This window comes from Euphorbia lathyris, chromosome 6, assembly GCF_963576675.1.
Source record: "Euphorbia lathyris chromosome 6, ddEupLath1.1, whole genome shotgun sequence".
NCBI lineage: Eukaryota > Viridiplantae > Streptophyta > Magnoliopsida > Malpighiales > Euphorbiaceae > Euphorbia > Euphorbia lathyris.
The window spans coordinates 7,673,966-7,690,333 of record NC_088915.1 but is presented as its reverse complement, the minus strand read 5'-3'; the positions used below and the strand labels follow the sequence as shown (position 1 = coordinate 7,690,333).

Sequence of the window (16,368 nt, the reverse complement as noted above, 5' to 3'; positions counted from 1 at the left end):
CTCCAAATCACAATGTAGTTCTCTTTTTCCTCTCTTTATCTCTTGATTCTGCAACTTCCAAATCCTAGAAAACGAAGCCATGGTTCTTCATCTTTCTGTTCCTGCTCGTTACTTGGTTTCTTTCTGTTGGGGTTTAGTGTCCTATAGACAATTGTTCTAGGATACAAACTTAATGTAAATGAATTGTTCTTTATATCATTTGTTTTAATGAGATATATGTTTTATAACTATATAAAGGCAATCCCTTTTAAACACTAAATAAAGTCTAATAAAAGGAAATCCGTAAGTTTGTTTTAAAGTGTTCATACAAGCATGAAGTGAGACAAAACTTTATAATAAACTAATAAACTTAAAACCACCCCAAGTCAAGTGATATGTTTAGGATTGATATATCACTGTTGAGACTTGTATGTAACAATGTCTTCTGTGTGACAGAAAGATGATCTCACAAGCTTCATATATACATATATCTGGACAGTTACATGGATCCGATGAAAAGTAGTTCATTAGGATTGGGGACCCGACTTGAGATAACATGATGGGTAGATTCATCATTGTCACCTGTTCATCTTATTGGTATTAATAGGTGTAAATAATCCTCAAACTCAAAGGAATGTTAATTGGTATTCTGGATTACGGAATGTGACGCTTTGACTCTGGTGTAACACGATCCTTAACAGAGATGACTCTGGGGTGTGAACAGCAGACGTTGGGTATCACAGGAAGTGATTGCGGGATCGTTATATATTGGATTGAGCATTTATCACTCCCGATAAATGGTAGATATGTCCATGGATCGCTTGTGGAAGACTCGACTCTAAATCCTTGCAAGGTGATAGCTTAAGACTTGAAATACAGATTTCACTTAACCTATTTATTTTGAGTTGACTCGGCCTGTACAAGTAAAACGAACCTCTCGCTATATGTGACTTGACATTATCCATAGTCATAAGATTCAGTTCAAGGACGTAGTTAATAAAGGGTCGAATTATACCGTAACTAATACTGAAAGGTCAACGACAGAATCAACCTGTCTTCTTATAGCTCTAGGGGAATGATTACGGACTTGCTAATCACATACTCTGTACATCATTCCGTTATGCAAAGATTAAATATAATTCTTTGAAAATTAATTTTAATAGTTGCATACGGCTAGAAGCAATAAGAACCTAATGGGTCACACATAAGACTTGGAACCCAAAAGAGAGACAAATGTTAATTAATTGATGGAAGCCCAACTGAGTCCAGTAAGGCCCAGTAATAGAGGGGGGTCGAAATTTATGTAAATAAATATATAAATAATTAATTTGATTTTATCTATTCTAATTAGATTAGGATTATGAATTAAATTAATTAAAGGATAAATAAGTTAGGAGTTTTAATTAGATTAAATTACTCTCATTATTATCCAATAAGGTTATTATTATTATCCTTTATATATTAGATATATTAATGGATAATAATTATGAATTCTATTCCGAATAGAATTCTTATTTCAATAACCTAATTCTATCTAACTAGGGATTAGATACAAGAGATTATAAATAACCCCTCATATAGGATTTTCGAAATCCATTAACCAAAACCCTACTGGAATTTTCGAAATACACAGTGCAACCGGGAGAGAGAATTTCGACACCCCTTGTTGAGGACGAAACAATCCACCGCTTCCTATCGATTCAATTGATTTCATCTTTCTTTCTTTATCCTTGATCTTGTGTTAATTAATTAGAGGCAATCTACTTTGGTTGCTATTCAACGGTTGATTCTAACTTGATCTTATATTTGTTTTTGTTCTGTGCTCGGGAACTCAAAGTAAGAGTTGTGGGCACTTCGTTTACAACGTAGATAGAACATCAAAAAGTATTTCTTCTTATCCATCTTTATATGAAATAACGGTTAACGAATCTTATGGTTTATGGAAATAGGTTAAAATTTTTATATTTCCGCTGCTATACGTTAGCCTATTTTTCCAACACTTTCTTCTTGTTACCATCAAAGAAATGATTATTCTATGTTATTTCCATCGTTTTTCTCAGTTTATCATATTGTTATTGTCGCTTTTAAGGGTGAAAGGCGCGAAAAATGTAAGTATCTGCTGCTTCTTCTGCGTTTTTTCATGAAATCACTTCGCGTAGTCGATGATTTCACGAATATCTGCGAAGAGAAAGAGCTTGAAACGTGTCAATCTACTTCGCGAATCGATTAGTTCGCGAAGTCTGCGAGTAGAAAAGTTCATGATTTCACTCGCAAACTTCGTGAAAGCATCGATATGCGACGTAGATCGTCACGTTTCAGACCTCGCAGACTTCGCGAAACCATCGATTCGCGAAGTAAAATCATCATTTTCCCTACACATTTACATTCGCATGCTTTGCTAATCATCATTTCGCGAAGCCAAAATTATCTTTTTTCTTGCCTAACACGATTAATTTTTCCTAAAGGTGGTTGATTACATAACATCCCTTTCTAGAAGGCGGCATATTGGGCTACAGGGGAGATGACTTTCCTTCCTATATAGGGAGAAATTTCCCTCAAGATTGACACATTCACTTTGAAATGATTGGTTAAGAGAGATTGTGCCAATCTTGGTGTGCACCATAAGACACGTCCATCCCAAAAGGTCTGGACTTCCATTTCTCATCACAAAAGGTCTGGACTTCCTGTAGAGGGAGAAATTTTTGTCCAGATTTGTCACGTTGACTTTGAAATGTTTTGTTATGAGTTGATTGTGGAAATCTTGTTATAAATTTTGATAATGTTATGATTTTAATGTTGTAATTGTGGCAATCTTGTTGTAAATTTTGATAATGTTATGATTTTAATGTTAGAATCCGTTGTTGTTTGACATTTTTTGTTATATACCACTTCGCGAATTAGCTTCAAAACACATCCAGGATTTGCATATGCTAATTAAATTCATCAAGTAAACCAAACATTAGCTTCGCAGGCTTCGCATATGGTCGAATCTGCAAAGTCAGACAAGAGGGAGACAGATGCGCGTAAATATTGAGGGTATTATGGAAAAGTCACACAAAAACAATCTAGATATGTAGTAGGTTGAGTAAATGGATAAATATGTAAATGTGCCTCCCATTTGATCTAGTTTTATAATTTACCCGTGATAAAATTGTACCATTTTAGACGTTAGAAATAAAATTACTCACGACTCAAAACGGTAGGGGGCTATTTTTGCACCTTAACCCATAATTTTTTTTAAATCAATAATCCTTTTTTTTATAATTGAATCAGTAATCCTAGTTAAACACTAACGGGGCGTTTGGTATTCTATTGGGATAGAGATAAAGGTTGAGATATGGATAAAGATAAATAGTTGGGATAAGGATAAAAATATAATAGTCGAGAATTATTATTCAATGTTTGGTACGTGGGATAGGGATAGGGATAAAATAATACATTTTACTATTTTAACCCTATTTAAGCTACATAACATTAATTTGAGGGATAAGATGGACTTTTCCATTCTATTAAAATCGCAGGAGCTTATCCCACCTCCTTATACCACCCCCCTCCTGGGTATAGGATTTGAGGGATAAGAAGCGTATCCCTCATCCGTCTCAGTTTTCTATCTTCCAAACAAACACGGAATAACTTATCTCGTATTTTTTATCCATATCCCACCTCCTATATCCCTCCTAACAAACACCCGTAAGTTATGTATTTCAATATATATATATGTATATATAAAGCTTGAACACCGTAGTGTTCTTAAACCCAATTCCCAATTTTGAAACGGCCGACACCTTTAAATAACTTCGACTACAGCTGACCTACCGCCGCTGAAGCTCTCCAATTGACCTGCATCGAGCTATCTATCTTCTTCAAGGTATGACTTTCTCTTGTAATCATCTTGTAGATTCACGATGTTGAAATAAACGAGTCAAGTATTCACGATGTAAATTGTGCTGAGTTTTTCCAGTACTCAATGATTTCATGATTTCTTATTACATTGAGTTTCTTTTAATCCATGTTATGTGTATTTATGTAGCAAAGATAAGGGCGGCCGGAAGTTACAGTCTCGGCCGACGCTTGAATCTATTCCGCCGCAAACAACCGAATATACTACTGCATCAGCTAATTTTTGCGCATCAGGTACTCCTCAATGTAAAACATGTATATTTTGTTCCTGCACCAACTGAATATCCATATTTTCTTTGATCTAACAATACAAATAGAACAAATTATCAGTATATTTTTATAAAAATTCGACAAATTATCAGTATATTTTTATAAAAATTATTTTCCAAATTGATCCAAACTGCCAACGTTAGGATAAAATTGCTCTTGACACCAACAAAGTTAAGGGTAAAATTACACCATTTTTTAAACGTTTGGGTAAAATTGCTTTTGACACCGACAAAGTTAGGGTAAAATTACACCATTTTTTAAAGGTTTGGATAAAATTGCTCCTAGATGTAAACTTTAGGGATAAAATTGCTTCTAGATATAATGATACTCCTAGATCTAAACTTTAGAGATAAAATTGCTTCTAGATATAATGAAGGAATTATCGGGCAAATAGGAAATTTCAATTTTCCTAATCTTATATTGGATTATTACACCAATTGCTCCTAGATAAAATTACACCATTTTTTGTTTCACATGTTGTGTTTGCTGTTTGCTGCTGCTACTGATAGCTGTTTGTTTGTTGATAGCTGATAGATATTAGTTGATTTTTTTGTATTACCAAACGCTTCAAAATAGCAGTTTCAAAAATTGAAAATAAACGGACTCTCAATAGGAATTGCAAAATAGAAAGTTTGAATCTTCAGAATTCTAATCGAAATAGGCAAGTAAATCGTTTAAAAACCGAGAGACGCGTTTCATATTTTGAGTAATTACGAAAAACGTTCCATATTAGTTTCCATAAAGTTTCCGTTACACATAGCTTGTTAGCTGATTCTCTTATTTGAAAACAAAGACCAGTAAACGAATTCTATTCTTAAATTCCTACCTATTTTAAATAGATGTTTAATTAGATTTTAAGTAACTTTTAATGCTTTTACATAGTTTTTTTTAACACCAATAAAGAGTTTTAACTCTGTTATCTATACAGTTTTAGATTATTAATTTACAGTGAGTTTCTTATAATCCCGTAGCAGTTAATTCTTCTGTGTGGCTATCTTAATTTTGTTGAAGCAATTGATTATCCTAAAATGCTGATTGTTTATTCTTCTTTTATGCTATCAGAATTTAACAACTTAAATGGATAAAAAAGGGAGAAATACAGAACAAGATGTTGTGGTGGAATTGGAATTTATGCCGGAGGAGATTGTGACGGAAATTCTGTTGAGATTGCCAGTGAAATCTCTTTTGAGATTCAAGACAGTCTGGTATTTCATTATAAACTCTCCGTATTTCATAAAGAAACATCTAAATCTTGCTCGTGCTCTCCGTTACAATCAGCACAAAAATTTCCTTGGCCTTCTTATTCCTTATAAGTATACATCCTATCACTTTGTTATGTACAAAGAAGATTCTGATGGCGTTTTACATGCTAAAGAATTTGATTTTCCATTTAAGTCTTTTCTTGGTCATGGAAAGGACATTCCTGTCCGCGTTTCTAACTCTTGTGATGGATTAATATGGTTCGTTTTCTCTAGAGATCATAAGATATTCGTTTGGAATCCATCTCTCCCAACTGAGTATAAGATAATACAATCCGAATTGATTGCAAATGCTCATGATGTTGCAATCTGTTACGATTCTACCTCTGATGATTACAAGATTATAAATGTCTATCTTAAACGCTCCATTAATAAAGTTTACGTTATACTTCATATATTTTCATTCAAAAGCAGCTCATGAAAAATTAAGAGAATAACCGAACCGGAATCGATCACTACTTTTAGATCAAGGTTTCTTTATGCTAATAATGGTATCCATTGGTTTTCCGGAGTGTGTCACTATGAAGAAGCAGTAGAAGAAGATGATTTTGAGTACATTTATTATGAATACCCGACATGTTTAGTATATTTTGATTTGGCAGAAGAAAGTTTGAATTATATGAATTTGCCTTCCAAAAGTTTCATTCATCTGTCCTTGATTCACTACAAGGAGTCTATTGCAATTTCAGGTTGTACCAAAGAACAACATGAAATATGGGTCCTCGAACAATATTGTGGGATGGAAAGCACATGAAACAAAATTTCCAGTTTTAATTCTATGGTCCCTTTTTGCTTTAACTACTCATGCTTTACATTGAATTCAGGAATGTTGGACCTCACATGAAAAGGTCAACTTAGAAAATTTGATCTACATGATGGTAACTTCAAGCCTGTTGTAGTTCAGGGCGATAAGATTACTTATGATGAGAAGTGTTCTTACTATGTTTTTGTATCTCCATATGTTGAGAGTTTAGTTTCGCCAATGCAATTGTAGTGGTTAAGAATATTGCCACCTGATATTAATTATTTTTTGATTATGTCTATTAGCCAAATGACATATGTAATTTGGTTAAAAATAGCTAACTTATATTTCTGTTTTAATTAGAGATTAGCCATTATGCTTTTTTTCGTTTGTTTAAAAGTGTTAAAAAGATTCAATTGAATTCTTTTTACTTATTTTTCATGTTTATGATATTCCAAATAGAAAGAGTTTGAAACAATTATCTTTTGTCTTTTTAACGATATGAATCTAACTTGGTGCTTTTTTTATAGCTTAGATGGTACTGTGCTCCTTCAATTTGTTAAAAAAACGACATTTGGTTCATTAAACTTTGAAAATATTTTAATGATCTCCAAAAACATGCTATTTTCGGGAATTATAAAAGCATAATGTCAGATATTGAGACAGGGATAAGGTGTCAAAAATACTCTAATGTTTACAGTTAGAAGTAATTTTATCCTTAACATCTAAAATGGTGTGATTCTACTTTTAATGTTGGCAGCTAATAGCAATTTTACTTCTAATGTTGGTAAGTTGGGTTAATTTCAGATATTATTATTAAGCACAAATATTTTGTTACTTATCTGGCACTAATTGCATATCGGTTCTAAAAAAGATTTTATACTTTTTGTAATTTAATAATACAATTGCAGGTTAATATTTATAAGGCTTAATTATAAATAAATACCCTATTTTTCACTTCTTTCATTAGAGAAGTTTTCTCCTTCTTTCATTAGAGAAGTTTTCTCCTTCTCATGGGAGCTATGGTTTTCTCCTTCTCGTGGGAGCTACGGCTTGTGGTTTGGTTATTTTGAGGTTTGTTTTCTCTCTCTCAGAACTGTCTTCTCTCTCTCAGATCTGTCTTCATTCTATCTCGGATCTATTCTCTCTCAGATCGATCTTCTCTCTCTCAGATCTGTCTTCTCTCTCTCAGATCTGTCTTCATTCAATCTCAGATCTATTTTCTCTCTCTCAAATCTGTCTTCTCTTTCTCAGATCTGTCTTCTCTCTCTCTCAGATTCGTCTTCTCTCTCTCAGATCTGTCTTCATTCGATCTCATATCTGTTTTCTCTTTCTCAGATCTATCTTATCTCTCTCAGATCTGTCTTCTCTCTCGCAGATCTGATGGCGAAAGACAGAGAGAGAGAGAGACCTAGGTTTAGGCGGACCTTGGAGGGGGCGGTGATGGCGGCAATTCCGATCTTGGTGAGGCGGATCGGGCGGCTGGGGTAGGGCGGGCGTCGGATCTGGTGCAGGATGGAGTGTCGGCTGGTGGCGTTGTGGCTTCGGCAGGGGATGCAAGGGAGAAGAGGGGGCATGGCGAGCGGGTGAGGGACCGGGGGGCTTGGCAAGGGTCCGATGGGTTAGATCCGGCAGGTTGCGGCGCCAGTTTAGGGGATTGGGGGGCTAGAGGGGCTTGGGATCGTGGGGACAGGGGCGTGGCGCCTAGATCGGTTGCCTTGCTTGCGGATTCGGCTGGGACGCATGCGGCGCCGCTGGAGGGGGATTCATCGGCAGGGAGGTTGGACGAGCGGTGCCCTGTGCCTGGGGCAGTGGTTGCAGGATGTTTGGGGGGTGGGCGCATGGGATCGGGTGACGCGGTTGCCCGCCCCTTGCTCCCTGCGATCCCGGATGGACGGATGGGCAAGTTGCCGCCTGCGGACTGTGCGGCGCCTGTCCTCCCTGCCGATGGCGCCGGGCACCGCAGGGGGCCTGCCGATGCTGGGGCTGGGCGTTGGCCTGGTTTTTCCGGATTCTGCGGATCTTTTCTCTGATTCGGACGAGGAGGATGGTGTCCAGGATGATCCTCTTTGTCCGGTTATTAGAGTGTCTTCGGAAGAGAAGAGGGAACTCAGAGAGAAGTGGAAGGTGTCTTTGATAGTTAAGGTGTTGGGGAAGAGGATCAGCTTTAATTATTTTGCCCAAAGGATTCAAGCCCAGTGGGCTAGGAAAGGGAAAGTCAGTATTACTGACCTTGAAAATGACTTCTATGTCATCAAGTTTACTAGAGTTGAGGATTACAATACTGTGATCAAGGGGGGCCCATATATTATTTCCAACCACGTTCTGGCTTTACGGCATTGGGTTCCTAATTTTAATCCCCATGATTCTACTGTTAACAGGATTTTGACTTGGGTTAGGTTTCCGGGCCTTCCCATTGAGTATTATAGTGAGAAATTCCTAAGCAAAATAGGAGGCATGGTTGGGAAGGTCCACCATGTGGATAAGACTACTATTGGTGCCATTAGGGGCAAGTTTGCTAGGGTTTGTGTGGATGTGGATCTTGCGAAACCCTTATTATCTAAGTTCTGTGTTCAGAACAAGGTGTTCTTTATCGAATATGAAGGCTTACATAACATTTGTTATGATTGTGGCATTTATGGTCATTCTCAGGAAGGTTGCCCCAAAAGGGAGAGTGTTTTGAAGGAGACTGTTATGGAGAGTGGGAGTATTTCTGTAGGTAACCAAGGGAATGAAGGAAACTTCGGTCCTTGGATGGTAGCTAAACGGACTACTCGTCGTAGAACTCAGCCTCCTATTATGCAGAATCTTCCTCCTGATATTATCAAGAAGGGGATTTCCGCTCCTTCTAAGCCTATGGCTGCCCCTAGTGTGAAGGAGAAGCCTATCCCCAAGGCTAGGGAGGAGGCTGGTACCAGCTTAGCTCTTAGGTTTGGCTCTAGGTTTGGTGCCCTATCTATTGAAGACGTTCATGAGCCTGTCCAGGGAGATGAGCTTATGGAACACAGTTTGCCGGGTCTGGAGTCTGTTGTGTCTTCTGAGCTAGTGGTTGATTCTGTTAATCCCCTCTTTGCTTCCAAGAATGAAGCTCAGGGGGGCCCCCTGGTTCAGGCGGCCCGAAAGATGAAGGAAACTAATGAGGGTAGTTCTTCTATTCTTACTGGTGGACCTGGAATTGGGAATCCAATGGGGGTTATTAAACCTGGCTTGAAAAAGCCAAAGGGCAAACAAAAAAGCATCCAGAATTCCTTGGCTTTTTCAGAGAAGAGGGGACCTGCGGGTACCTCGGTGAGGCTCTCAGGAGCCCCTAGTAAATACCTGGCTTAGGTAGGTTGGTGCGGTCAGTCTCCTCCTTTCTATGGACTTGTTGTGCTGGAATGTTAGGGGTGCGGCTAGCAAGGCTACCCGTATCCATATTAATGACCTAATTAAACAGTTTAACCCCTCATGTTTTGCTTTACTAGAAACTAAGATTAGTGGAGAGAAAGCAGATGAGGTGGTTAATAAGTTTAAGAACTGGAGGTGTGTTAGATCGGAGGCTACTGGCCGAGCTGGTGGGATCTGGCTTTTCTGGAGGCCAGATCGGATTCATTTTGATGTTATTAGTATCGATAAGCAGTTCATTCACTGTAAAGTGAGCATTTCTGGTATTACTCCCTTCTTGACTACCCTTGTGTATGCTGATCCGATCTTAGTTAATCGCAAACGGCTGTGGGAGATCCTCTTTTCGATGAGTGGCAGCATCTCTGAGCCCTGGTTTATTGCGGGAGACTTTAATGATATCGGCCTTATGAGTGACCAGAGAGGAGGTTCCAATCATTATGTTAATCGATGTCTTCACCACAAAAATAATATGGATTTATGTGGGCTTTCCGACTTGGGGGCTTCGGGTCATAGATTCACTTGGAAACGCAATAGTACCTTTGTTCGTTTGGACAAGGTCTATGCTAATGTGGCTGCCCTGACTTCTTTCCCTGAGTGTTCTGTTTTAAATCTTCCGTTCCGTCATTCGGACCATTGCCCTATTTTGTTTAGACTTTTGAGAGGCAACCGGCTTAGGGGGAAGAGACCGTTCCGGTACCAGCTGGCGTGGGAGTCCCATCCTAAGTAGGGGTGAGCATCGGTTCGGTTACTAACCGAACCGAACTGTCGGTTAACCGAACCAAAATTTGCTCTATTTTCATAATCGAACCGAACCGAATAAGTTTGGTAACCGAATTTGATTTAACCGAAAATTTTCGGTTCGGTTCGGTTACCGACCGAATAACCGAAAACTCAAAATATTTAATTTTTTGTATATTTTTATTTAATTAGTTTTCAAATAATATTCTTGTACAAAAGTTACAATTGAATAAATTAAAGGCTACTAAACCAAAATATATATATACAAAGATAAAAGTGTATTTTTTAGGGTTGGACTTTTTATTTATATATATATATAAAGATAAAATTATATTTTTTTATATGTATATATGAAGTTCGGTTCGGTTATCGGTTATACCGATATTTTTTTTCAATAACCGAACCGATAACTGATTACCAAATTAGGCTAAAATTAAAACCGAACCGAACCAGAATGTTAAAATAACCGAACCAAACTAAGATTTCGATTCGGTTATCGGTTTGGTAATCGGTTACCGGTTATTTTGCTCACCCCTAATCCTAAGTTTAAGGAGTTCGTCCAAGATAATTGGAAACCTCATTCGAATGTCCTGCAAGCTTCTGAAGGGTTCAGGAAGAAGGTGCATGGTTGGAATAAGAATGTATTTGGGCACATTATTAGAAGAAAGAATAAGTTGTTAAAAAGGATGGAGGGCGTTCAACGTAGGTTGGATGTGAGGTTTGATCACAGTTTAGATGGCCTCATTAGAACCCTTCAGAAGGAGCTGGAAGCTGTGCTTAGGCAGGAGGAGCTTCTCTGGTTCCAGAAGTTTAGGAAATCCTGGATTAGGGATGGGGATCGTAATACCAGGTACTTCCATCTGTCTACTATGATCAGGCGGCAGAGGAATAGAATTGAGGCTATCAAAGATTCTGATGGGGAGTGGGTGTATGAAGATGAGGTGATTCGGAATTTGGCTCTGGAGTTCTATAAGGAGCTTTTCAAAGAGGATCCTGTTCAGCTGGAGAGGGCTCACTCTATTGCTACCTTTCCTTTGATCAGTGTGGATATCAGTCAAAGTGCCTTTCTTCCTATTTCCCAAAAAGAGATTGACCATGCCATCTTCAGCATTGGGGCGTCTAAAGCGCCTGGTATTGATGGTCTTCCAGCTGGCTTCTACCACAAGCACTAGGGTGTTGTGAAGGAGGGTATCTATGAGTTTATCATAGGTGTGTTCAATGGGTCTAAGGATATTGAGCTGGTTAATAGAACTCTCCTGGTCCTTATTCCTAAAATTGATAAGCCTTCTTCCTTTTTGCATATGAGACCCATCAGTCTTTGTAATGTTCTTTACAAGACGATTACAAAAATTGTGGCTAATAGAATCCGTGGCATTCTTCTGGAGATCATTTGTCAGAATCAGGGTAGTTTTGTACCCGGTAGCCAAATGATGGATAATGTGGTGATTGCCCAAGAAATGGTGCACACTATGAAGATTAGGAAAGGGAAGAAAGGCATTGTGGCTCTTAAGCTGGATTTGGAGAAGGCCTATGATCGCATCAACTGGAACTTCCTGATGGAGAGTCTGGAGAGAGCTAGGATCCCGGACAGTTGGAGAAATCTTATTAAGGTTTGTATTACTTCTCCTGTGTTTCAGGTTATGGTGAATGGGGATATGTCGGAGGAGTTCTCTCCGGGTCGGGGCATCCGTCAGGGTGATCCTATGAGTCCCTTCCTTTTCGTTATTGCTATGGAGAGGCTGTCCCACCTTATTCAAGATGCCATTGATATTGGGAGTTTCCACCCGGTGGCCATCAACAGTTTCTGTCCCCAGGTGACCCACTTATTCTTTGCGGACGATGTCCTTATCTTTCTTGAAGGTAATGAGGAGCAGTTGAGTGTCATTATGGATATTCTGGATTGTTTTTGTTCGGCCTCTGGTCAGAGACTTAATATCCAGAAATCTAGGATGATGTGATCTAAGAATATGAATCCGAGAATTTGTAAAAGATTAAGTGATTTGTCTGGTATTCCTCTTACTAATTCTCTTGGGAAGTATCTGGGTATTCCTCTCCATAGTGAGAGAGTGTCTAAAGTTTCTTTTAAAGATACTTTGGATAAAGCCAATACGAGGTGTGCCACGTGGAAAGCCAAGACTCTCTCCCTCGCTGGCCGTCTGACTTTAATTCAATCTGTGAATTCCGCTGCTCCCAACCACATCATGCAGGCTTGTCAGCTTCCGAATCCTGTGCTTAATGATCTTGATAAGATTAACCGAAGGTTCCTGTGGGGGGAAGCTGCGGAGGGAAGAAAGATCCACCTGGTGCCTTGGAGTGAGGTTTGTCAGCCCAAAGATTCAGGGGGTTTGGGCATTAGGAGAGCTAAGGATAATAATAAAGTTTTATTAATGAAACTCCTTTGGCGTATGTGGCAATGCCCCTCCTCTCTCTAGGTTCGCCTTCTTTGTGGTAAGTATCGAAAAGATAAGATCTTTGGGGGCCCGAAAGAGAGAGTTATCAATTGTTCCTTCCTCTGGAAAGGGCTTAGCGCCGTTTTTGCTGAGTTTTGCTCGGGGGTTGGTCTGGATGTGGGTAATGGTAAGTCCATAAGCTTCTGGTTTGATACCTGGATTGGGGATAAACCTTTAGTGGATGTGTGCACTCCCCCCCCCCCCCCCCGCGCGCGCCTAGTGAGATCCAAAACTAGAGGTTAGCCGATGTGGTGGACTCTGAAGGGGACTGGGTTTGGCCTAAATTTGATTCTTTCTTTAGCCTTGAGACTCTCCTTAGAATTAGAGGAGTGAAGGTGAGTAATCAAGAGGAAGACATGGATAAGCATTGCTGGGCGCTGACTAACAATAGAGTCTATTCTTGCAAATCTGCCTTTGAAGCTTTTTCCCTTAACAGGACTGATAATCCCTCGGATATTTGGAAGACCATTTGGTCCCTTAAAATCCCCTACCGCATGAGGAGCTTCTTGTGGTTGGGCGTTAAAGACAGATTACTTACTAACTCAGATAGATACAGAAGGCATTTGGCGACCTCTGGAGCTTGCGGTAGATGTAGAGGCCATGTTGAATCGTTGTGCCACGCTCTTAGGGATTGCCCTAAGAGTGAAGAGGTTTGGAAGAAAATTCTCCCTCATCATACTTTTCTTCCTTCATGTCCCATTTTGTGAACGATTGGTTCTCAAATGGTATTAGGGGAAAGTTATTGTCTTATATGGAGCATGGGGACATTTTCTTTGCCATTATCTGTCATCAAGTGTGGAAATGGAGGAACGAGGAGATTTTTGATAATAAAGTTGTGCTTTTGCCTAACTTAGCTGAGTTCTTCTTGAAGAAACTCTCCTCTATTATTGATAGTTTCAAAGGTGAGTCCCTTGCCAGATCTTCCCCGAGTAGTGATGTCCACCTCGTGAGCTGGAGCAGGCCGAGAGAGGGGGTTGTGAAGTTGAATACTGATGGTTCTTGCCTCAATAATGGTAAGATTGCTGCCGGAGGCGTTCTTAGGGATGCGGGAGGCGCTTGGCTTTCTGGGTTTACCCAGAATTTGGGTTTGGGTTCTTCCTTTTCTGCGGAGCTCTGGGGCATTCTCTCTGGGATCCAGCTGGCGACTAGGCTGGGTGTTAAGAGGCTTTCTGTGGAGTCAGATAACTTGGAGGCCATCAATATGATTTTGGGTAGTCATGCCATGGGTCTTCATAGCCGCAACCTTATTAAAGCTATTAAGAGGCTTAGCCCCTCATTTGATATCCTTGAGTTCAGCCACATTTTCCGGGAGCAGAACCGTGTTGCAGATCACTTGGCGGCGGCAGGCCATGAGGGGGTGTTAGGTGTTTCTACCCTTACCGTCCCCCTATCGCTCTTTCTCCTCTTCTTTTAGAGGATAGGATTGGGGTTAGCTTTCCTAGGCTAATCCCGGTGTAGTTGCTTGTTTTGCTTTGCTTTCCTTTCCTTTTCTACCAAAAAAAAAAAAAATACCCTATGGTATTGCGGATTTGCAGACTGGTACCATTTGTTTCTTTTTTTACAAACGCAACCCCGTGGTTTGCAAAATTTTGCAAATACGATTCTGTTGTTTGCAAACTTTTGCATTGGAGTTCACTTTGTCAGAATTTGGTCGATAACGATATCGAAATGAAAATTTTCAAGAGTTAAATGTTATTTTAAGCAGCTTTAATTCTTCAACTTTTTAGGTTTGAGGTCATTTAGGTGTTGTTTTTACGAGAGAGAAAGATAATGTTTAGAGAGAGATAACTCAAAAAATGATGATTTTGAAAAATAAAAAATATGATTCCATAGTAAATATGATACTAAACAACTTTAATTCTTGATTTTTTTTATTTTGAGATCGTTATGGGTCAAATTTGGTAAAATAAAAAAACATGTAAAATCTTGCAACCGTAGAGTTGTGTTTGCAAAAAAAAAAAAATACCACAGATACCGGTCTGGAAATCGGCCAAACCACATGGTAGTTATTTGTAATTAACCCTATTTATAAATTCATCGAAATATTTTTTTTTAATTTTTTTCACGTCTAATCATATGTTTATGATCTGTTACTAATGAGTGATAAAATGATGCACTATGAATGGTAGATGACAAGATTCATGATCGAGAAGACAATTTGATGAATTATGTCTGACGTTGACTCAACTTGCCAACATTAGAGATAAAATTGCTCTTAACTGCCAATGTTAGAGATAAAATTGCTCCTTACTGTAAATATTGGGGGTATTTTTATACATTCTCCCTTTGAGAAACATAAGACATTTGACAAAACCAAATGCTATAAAAGCAAGTGTTCTGTTGGAATGTCATTATTTCTGGACATTGGATTTAGAATTGGGGGAAGAAATTGCAGAAAGATGAAACAACTATGATTCGATTCAAGAAGAACCCTATGTATTTGTGATTCCGATGTCAATTTCAGACACGACAACACGATCTATGGAGACAATAATTATTATTTTTGTGTATAATGTATAAATCACCCAATCCGATTATGACTTACTTATCGGCTTTGACACCCAAAACAGTTCTATTACTATTAATTATATCTCCTAAAGTCAACGGTACAATTCGGTCCGGTTCTAACGAAAAAGTCAACGGTACAATCCAATTCTGGATCTTTTTTTCTGGATATTCGGTCTCGTTCTAGAATCTCCAACATATTTACTCAGTAATATTAGAAAATTTGATAATCTCAAGAATTGTACCTAATTAAGTCAATGGTACAATTCGGTTCGGTCTTATAGAAAAAAGTCAACAATTTAATCTAATTCTGGATCTTTTTTCTTTCGGATATTCGGTTTGGTTCAACAATTTCCAGGATCCAGGCTCAGCCTTAGTTCTATTAGTATTAATTATTTATCACACAATTAGTGATGACAACGGATAGGGTACCCGTGGGTACTGTCAATGTCAAGCCCTCACTCGTTTATTTTTTACTTAACAGTACTCGTCTCATTACGTTAACGAGTATACTTTTTGCATCTCATATCCGTCTCATTTAACTCGTCAGTACCCTTATCCATTAAGAATCAATAAATAAAAAAAAATATTATTATAAATTTAAAAATCGAACAAGTTGAACATTAATCAATAAAAATATAACAGCTTAGTGGTATTACTTAATATTGAAAAACAAAAGGTCGCGATTCAAATCTCACATTTTACATCAAAAAAAAAAAAACAAGAAGGCTTATTTAGAGTTATTTATCATACCGGTTGTGATATTAATAAGGTTTAAAGTATTATTTGGCCCTTGATATATTCAAAATTTTATCATTTCACTCCTAATCCACTATTTGGTCACATTTGGCCCATAATTTATCCTTATTAGTGAAATTTCACCCACTTTGTGTGAATACTTAACGGAATCGTCATATCATTGACCAGTAATAATATTTTAACATCTGAACTTGACACGTGATATTTCTTAAAGTGTTTTTACACATTATGTGGAAATAATTAATTAGATGAAAAAAATGAAAAAATAAGAAAACAAATCATAAACTAAAATCTATTAAGTTCGAGTTTCAAAATATTATTATCAATGATTTCGGTTAAGTTTTAATATAAATTGGGTGAAATTTTACCAATTGAAATAGAT

The 16,368-nt window shown here is 38.2% G+C and overlaps 1 long non-coding RNA gene across 2 annotated transcripts; it reads left to right on the top strand.

Annotated features, from left to right (window-relative positions):
• Positions 1-3,728: 3,728 nt before the first annotated feature.
• Positions 3,729-6,532, top strand: LOC136232010 (uncharacterized). 2 transcript variants are annotated; one of them, XR_010690231.1, is made up of 4 exons: positions 3,729-3,847; positions 4,010-4,113; positions 5,212-5,354; positions 6,098-6,532. It is a non-coding gene; the product is annotated as an uncharacterized lncRNA (long non-coding RNA). The 2 variants fall into 2 exon arrangements; XR_010690230.1 differs by having other exon boundaries at positions 5,212-6,532.
• Positions 6,533-16,368: the final 9,836 nt, after the last annotated feature.